Below are 7,790 nucleotides of genomic sequence, written 5' to 3'. Positions count from 1 at the left end.
CTTTGAACCGGATCCCTCGTTACCCGTCCCCCCCAGCTCTGACCCCGGCTCCCCAGCATCCCTCATCCCCTCACCCTCCCCTTCTGTCGTGGTTTTGTTTAGGCTGAACTACGACACCTTCCCAGCTCCTCGGGGGTGTCCAGGGCTTTCCGGGACCCCAGTGCAGAGGGGTGCTGGGTGCTGTCCCCCTCATGCATCGCAGCATCCCCGGAAGAGCCGGGAGGCCAATGCAGGGCTTTCTTCCCATCTTATTCTTTTTAATTGGAATCTCTGCTGAATCTGCTAATTAAGTTCTTTGCCTGCAACTAATATTGTGCTGCTAATTCCTCCCCAGGATCATTCCTCCGGCAGTCACAGAGGTTATGTTCACTGGCATCTTTCCACGGCTCCTTTATAAAAAGAGAAGAGCCCTTCCTAATCACTGCAAATGACTCATCGATGAGCAGCCCTCCTCCTCCTCCTCTGCCTCGCCACGGCTGCAGCTCCGGCGTGCGAGGCAGCAAGGTTGGGCCAGCATTGAGCATGGGCTGGGCTCCCCACGCCGGCCCTCTGCATCCTCCCAGGGGAACTGGGCTGTGATCTGATAAAAAAAGAAATGAAAATTTGAGTGTCCTTTGATGTTTTTCCTCTCTCCCTGTTTCTCCTGCTTTCTATTTTTATAAATAATACCTGGTCTCGCACTGAACAGAGTACCAAGCGTGCAATTAAATCCCCACGCGCTGGTGCTTGCCTTTGAGGAGCGCTTCAAAGCGTCTCTTCCCGGAGGCCGCGATGCCACCGTGGAGCCGGCTTGGACCCTCATGGAGTAGCAGGAGCGCTGAGCAGGGCCTGACCCCGCTTCCCCTGCTCCCGGAGCCCTGGATACCCAGAATTGGAGCCGTGCATCACCTCCCAGCTGCACTGCAGCTCCCCCAGGACCACGGCTCATCCCCAAAATTTTTTTTTGATCTCCATTCCCATTAATGCCAGCAAACTGGGGTGGGAGCAATGCTCTCCTCGCCTGTTGCGAGCTGGCTCAAGCGCTGCGTTACTGGAAGGCAAAACCCATCGGAATTAAGAACAGGGAAGACAACACACGTTCTGCGTGTGCAAAGCAGGGAGAGAAAACCTGGGATGGGTGGACTTTTTTGGTGGACTAAAACATATTTGTGCTGTTTGGACACATCTCAGGATGCTGATATTGACCCAGATCGGGCAGAACGAGCCCTTTGCCCCTGCTCCGCTCCCAACTGCTGGCAATGGTGACAGTCACAGCTGGTGACAGTCACAGCTGCCTTAGAGCCACCCCAGGGCTGCTCCAGTGCCATCAGCCTTGGCCATGGCCCGGTGCTGCACACGGACCCATAATCCAGGGAAACGGGAGGGATTGCAGCCCTGGGAAGCAGATGGGAGCTGGGGGAAACGCTCCCCGCTGGAGCTGCAGCCAGCATCCCAACGCTGGCAGGCGGCTCCGGAGGAGGAGGGCTGCGGGGTTGCCATGACAATCGAGCATCTACAAATTCTCGGATAATTTATCTTGGGTTTTGTTTTGGAGGAGTGAAAGTGAGCCTTGCTTCTGGGCTAAGGGCTATCAGCGGGCTGCGGGTACCAGGGAGATGAGTGTGGGAGCTCAGCCCGTCACTCCGTAGCCCAAGAACGCACACCATAAAAGATAAGACATAAAATTAAAGGCGTATCTGCAAATCATCTGCTCAGCCCCAAAAAGGAGACCTTTACCAAAAAGAAGAGTTGACTCTAACAGAAAACGTTGAGTTTTGGCTGCTTTATTTGCCCTTTGCCTTCTCAGCTACCCGGTCGCCCCAAATCTCCCACTGATCTGCAGTTATCCAGCACCACGAGGCCACACTGCTAAATTTGGCACACGCAATACAAGTTTGCGTTTCTTTAATTAGCTAATTTTGGTGTCCAGATAGATTTGGATTAGGCCCTAGATTCGTCTGCAGGGCCTGAATTGCTGCTAGAAACGCTTTCCAAAGCAATTTCCCGAACTCAAGAGAGGCGATTGGACGATACTCCGATTTACAGTATTTCACGCTGCCTCCCTCGCTCCCTTGCTGGACCACGGGAGCATCGCGCGCACTTTGAGCCGTATCCAGCTGCAAATTCCTTCGCAAGGAGCCGCCCTGCGTCCTCCTTCTCTGGGGCTCAGCCCACCACAGCCGGGCTGCCGGCGCTTCCAGAAGTTGAAGATGCTTAATGGGGAGCCCGAGCTCCTTCCAGATGTCTCTCTGCAAACCTGCTGTCACTCAGGCGATGGAAAACACGGGACCACGGGGAGGTTTGGGGTTGTCGGTAGCTGAGATCTTCTTGGTGAGGTGTAAAACAGAACGAGTGTCGCTTCCAGAGCCAGGAGAGACCTGAGCATCACCCAGCCCGTGCCACCCGCTGTCAGCTTCCACCTTAATAGGAACCATTGCCATAATTGCTCCTAAGTCTAATAACCGATTCTTTTTAATGCCTTCAGTGTCACTGTTACGTAAATCCCGGCGAGAGGATGCTGTATATTTAATGGTTCGTGTGTTTGCCGGTGTCCCCGACCGTGTGCGCTGCTAAAGGGATGCCTTTGATTGTCGGATCAAAGAATCGCGAGAAACGGTAAGGACAGTGTGAGCAAAGCAAAACTGAGGGAAATCAGGAGCCTGTGGTTAAATTGATTTGATTTTGCCAATAGAGGTCAGTATGAAGTATTAAGTCTCCTGAAATTGTACAAAGAAATCCCATTACTCCAGGAACAGACGGGCTGTTTCCAGGGAGGGAGCGAGCGAGGGAAAGGCGGCCAGAGCCGAGGAGCTCGAGGTGGTTTAGGAGGAGCTCTTGTACTTGTAAATGGAAATGGGAAATGTTCTGGGTGCAAACTCCGAGCTGGTAGGGCTGGGAGCCTGAGCAGTGCTTTGCTCGAAGGGGCCCTGCGTCTCCTGCAAGGCGGCTCACGGTCAGACCTGCACCGCTTCCGCTGGACAATGAGAAATCAAGGAAGGGCCACGGCGATGTCTGCCTTCTCCCCATTCCCAGAGCTTCCCATGGACAACAGGGAGAGGAGAGCAGGGTTCTGGAAGCAGCTGGTTACAGGGAAAACGAGGAGAGGGCATCCAGGTGCAAGCCCCCTTCCTCAGCTCTCAGACACAAGTTCTCCTGCTCTGACCTCACCTCCAAAGGGCTTCGCTGCCCTTCTTGTATTGCTTTGGGCAGCTTTTGTTTGCCTGGGTATTCCCGGGCGAGCTGTGCCGCTCCAGATGGTGAGCCGCTCAGCCAGTTCAGGCCATCAGCTTGACTGGATGTCCCCTGCCCACGGCTGACAGCCCGGCGGGCTCTCTGCTCGAAATGGGAGCAGCTGCGCTCACAGCCCGTCTAGAAAAGGCGCAGGGGTGGAGGGCGGCCGGCAGACGGGCGCTTCGGTTTATTTTCCGCTGGTGCGACTTTCTGACAGTGAAGCCTCTGTAGAAGCGCAATGTGGAGGAAGAAATCAAGCTGACAGAGCTTTCCCCCCAGCAGCAAGCCCATCCCTTACCAACAGATGCCTTGAGATGGCCAAGGAGCATCTGAGGGCTCTGGGCTGGCTGCTGGGGCGTGCAGAGGAGCGAGAGTCCCAGCTGGAGCTGTCACCTGCGGGTGGGAGGAGGAACAGGGACCTTCCCTTGCTGAGGACGGGTGTGAGCTGGTGATGCTGAAGGAGCCTTAGATGAGGACCACCTTCATAGAGTTACAGAATGGTTTGGGTGGGAAGGGACCTTCAAAGCCCATCCAGTCCAACCCCCCTGCAAGGAGCAGGGACATCTCCAACCAGACCTTGTCCAAGAGCTGGTGGGTCCATGTTTCATACAAAGCTCATCTCTCCAAGCTGCCACACAGCAGCGCCAACACTGCCACAGCTTGAAAAACACAGGAGAAGTGTGGGATTTGGCTAAATGGCTGGAAGATGGAAAGAACCTTTAGAAAGCACTTCTTGGGAGGGGAGATGGGAAGGGAAGGTTTTCCAAGAAACGCCATCCCCTGTGTGGGGAGGACAATGACAAACGAGGTGAATTTGGAGGCTGCGGAGAAAAATTGGCAGAGCATTGAAAATTTGCTGCCAGGTTTTGGGGGAGCTTTAAATGGCATTTAATTAGCGGCATTCAGGTGGTCATGACGCTGTTGAGGCACAGTGGAAGCAACAAGACAGTACTGCAGTTCCTGGCGTTTGTTAATTAAAGACACTCCTGACAGAGACTAATGACTTTTTAATGAATCTGTTGTCTCAATGTCTTATTAAGTTTTGACTTTTCCTTTCTATCCCCTTTGAGATCCTCTGCCCAGCCTCCCCCCTGCTGTCAGCTGTTTTCTTGGGAGCGTTGGCATCCAAACGAAGGGACCAAGGCTTCGCCGGGAGGCGTGACGACGGCTCCTCTCCTTTCTGCCAAAGGCTGGATCCAGCTGAGAGGAGCAGAGGGACAGCACAGCTCCTGCCTTTGGATGACACCCTTCCCCACCACCTGGGATCAAGAAGGATGAAGAGCAGAGGAGCCAAACCCAAGCGAATCCATTAATCCATACCGTAAAAAGCAGAAAATATCCCCCTGGAATGGGGGGCTGCCCTTTGGAGATGGGCTGCAAGAGCATGCTGCTGCAGCGTGACCCGGCGAGATGACTACGTGTGGGTGGAACGACGGCTCTTAGGGGTGGCTCGGAGCGATGTGCAGCAGGGATGGAGGAGCAGGGAGGACAAAGGTGGCCCTGGGGTGTCGGAGATCGGTGCTGGAGATCAGCCCCAGCCTCTGCTGCTGGAGCTCGGTGTGATTGCTGGGGATTCCCGTTTGGCCATCTGTCCTCGTCGCACCAGTCCTGTGGACAGGAGATAAATAGGTAATTAAGCCCCTAATTCTTCTTAATTTGGGCCACACATGTACACAAAGACCTGGCCCTGCAGAGGGTGAACCACACACACATTTAAATGCAACCGCAACGTGCAGTGTCCAGCACCCAGGCGCGCACACACCCGCACCGGGGAGATGCACCTGACTGCACACGCGTGAACACGTGTGTGCAGAGTGGAGCCCACGGGCAGCAGGCACACGGGAGCACACGTGCACGCCGATGCTCTCTGCCCAGGTGTGCGTACATGCGCACACGGCGTCCCTGCGGTCTCGGCCTCGGGACACAACTGAGCACAGTGCAGCAGAATTTTGGGTGGTGGGGTGCTGCTCGAGTGTTGGTAAAGAGCAGAAAAGCCGCTAAGCCCAGGTGTCTGTCCACAGGCCGGCGGGTTTAATACATCAGGCGTTAGCCCTCCGCAGAGCTCCGCAGAGTGCTTGGCATTTAATCCTCCTTTCCTGAGCCTCTGCTCAAGGACGTGCACGCTCGGACACGCTCAGGCACCCACGCACAATTGCGCGCTGACGCTCGCCCAGGCGCCCTCGCTCAGCAGCACGTTTGCACGGGGACGAAGCGCGCGCATCCCCTGGCTCCAGCTACGCCGCAGTGCGACCGTGGCTCGTGTTACCCGCTGTGGCGCGCACGCGGTGCCATGCAGACACGTGTCGGTCACACGTGTTTTATAACCCGGACGAATGTATGGATTCAACCACCGCCTGGGTGCTCAGGGACTCACGCACCCACCCTGGGCCCTGAGGACCCTGCAGAGGGTCCCACTGAAAGACGAGCATGTCCCCTACCTCCTGCCTTGTCCCACCTCCTTACAACGAAACGCAGGCAGCGCTTACTCCTCCATCCCGACTCTGTCCCCAAATGCAGCTGAACGCTGAAGCATCCCAGGCTCAGAGCCGAGCAGGGCGGCAGGGGAAGGGTAACGCTGCTTTCTCTAAGGCGATGAGATGTGGGGAGCCCAGCACCCGCCCCCCTGCCAGCCGTGGGAAGAAGAATTAACCGGGGCTTTATCTCTCAGAGCCACCATCCCTGCTGCCGGCGCTGCCAAGGGATTTGGCTCCCGCAGCCTCCTCTAATCTGGGCAGAGGGAGGGTGGCACGGGTCTCTGCTCATCCCCGCCTGGCACCTGGGCTGGAGCAAAAGCATCTTTCGGATGGTTTCTTACATGGAGGAAACCAGCTGCCTCACGGTTGAAGCGCTGGGCAAGATTCACCGGATCTTGACTCAGCTCCTGGCTTTGCCACCGATTTCCCGGCGTGGTTTTGTGCAGGACACCGTTGGAACCAGGTATCTAACAGGTTTTCCCCAAAAGCCGAGTGCAAAATCTAAGCAGGATCCTAATTGCATTCGTTTGTCAGGCATCGCTCTAGCTCAACAGATTGCCAGCCGCTCCGGGTAGGAGCCCATGTTGCGCTGGCTGCGAGGCTGACGCTCTTCTGACAGTCCCGGGTGTCGGCATCCTCAGGAAGAGCAGCAGGCAGGATCCGCTTCAGAGAGAGCACAAAACCACAAAAATAGATCCCATTTCTACGTCTATATTTAACACGCTGTGTTCTCCTTGGAATGGACTCGGACTACGGCAATTAGCTAATGATGAGGATGATTAAGGATTGCTCTTGCGCTTTACATTTATAGCACCTCTCCCACTTCTTTTCTGAGTAATAATTCCTTTCCTTTGCAACACCGGCAGAGCATTCCCAGGAAACTAGGAGGTAAGAGGCAAGGTAAATTAGGAAGGTGACCCACTAAATGGATGGGGGAAATGAATACATCTGATATTTACCCATCCCCAAAGCACGACGAGAAGATCAGTCCTGGCCAGGATCTCCCGAACGGCCCCAGCACAGGCTGTGCAAGCGCAGAACTGTCTCTATCTGCTGATGGAGCTCAAATAATCAACAACTGGGACTGCTGGTGGGGATGCATTCAGGCTCCATCCTCAGGAGCGTGGAGCTTGCTCCGGGCTGTGCCGGCTTGACGTGATCTCTTCTCTGGCGTGGGCAGAAAGCACTGATTTGCCATGCGAAGATGCCGTTCTATTGCTCTAAGGGTTGCATGGAAGGGAGAAGGAGAAAATAAAAAAATAATCAGAATAAAAATAGATGCGAGATAAATAAGAGGAAGGAGTCGGGCTAGGTTTCGAAGCCACGCTTCTGCTACCCTGCTGAAGGGCAGGGGAGTGAGCAGCCGCTGCTTTGGGGTGGCTGGAAAGCGTGTGAGTGACCATCGTGTCTGCCATCTGCTGTTCCGCTAGACCCCCGCCCACCCCAGCCTATTCAGCATCGCTTCAGCACTGAGAAATATTGTTCGTCTCCCTGACAGTGAAAACAAACAGAGCATGAAATAAAAAAAAAAAAAAAAAATCAACTCAAATAATTACAGGTTACAACAAATCAATTGGAACTGTGTAAATAGCCTTCAGGCAGGCGTAGGACACGATGTTCTTGCTTAACATGCTCAGTGCTCACTCGTTTCCCCAGATGCCTCGGCAGCCACCGCGGCTCGGTGACAGGATGGACCGGTGGCGAGGACTCCCCGGGCGCCGCAAACAGTCATCCCTCTGGTGCTCTGCCCATCTGTGCCGCGGTGGTGAGAGGGAGCTGGGCCAAAAGGACCAGAGGATGACCCCTGGGTCATGCAGGGGGTCACGCTCCTCGTGTGGGATCCCCACTGGGTTTGCCCCGCTCCTGCTAAAGCCCCTGTGCAAATTCCTCCAGAGAGCAAACGCCGAAACCTGCCGTCGCTACAAGCCGAGGCTGCTGCTTCAGGTTTCATGGTGAAGAAGCTGGAGGAGGTTGGAGGGAAGGGGCTGGTGTTTGCTTCTGTATAATGCTGGGAAGTGGATGAGGGGGCCTGGGCACGGATTTTGGGCAGCAGCCTGTGGGAGCTGGAAGGAAGTCCTACCAGGTGTTTGTAAGCCCCTCGTAGCA

At 55.2% G+C, this 7,790-nt stretch overlaps 1 long non-coding RNA gene across 1 annotated transcript; it reads right to left on the bottom strand.

Moving 5' to 3' along the window:
• Positions 1–3,543: 3,543 nt before the first annotated feature.
• On the bottom strand, positions 3,544–6,714 carry LOC147597974 (uncharacterized). The gene is made up of 3 exons (XR_015260996.1): positions 6,644–6,714; positions 6,026–6,347; positions 3,544–4,818 (listed from the first exon to the last, which is right to left on the bottom strand). It is a non-coding gene; the product is annotated as an uncharacterized LOC147597974 (long non-coding RNA).
• Positions 6,715–7,790: the final 1,076 nt, after the last annotated feature.

The sequence above is a fragment of the Chlamydotis macqueenii genome, chromosome 23 (assembly GCF_036417535.1).
Source record: "Chlamydotis macqueenii isolate bChlMac1 chromosome 23, bChlMac1.mat, whole genome shotgun sequence".
Classification (NCBI taxonomy): Eukaryota; Metazoa; Chordata; class Aves; order Otidiformes; family Otididae; genus Chlamydotis; species Chlamydotis macqueenii.
The sequence above is the reverse complement of the archived record's forward strand: the minus strand, read 5'-3'. Positions and strand labels throughout refer to the sequence as shown.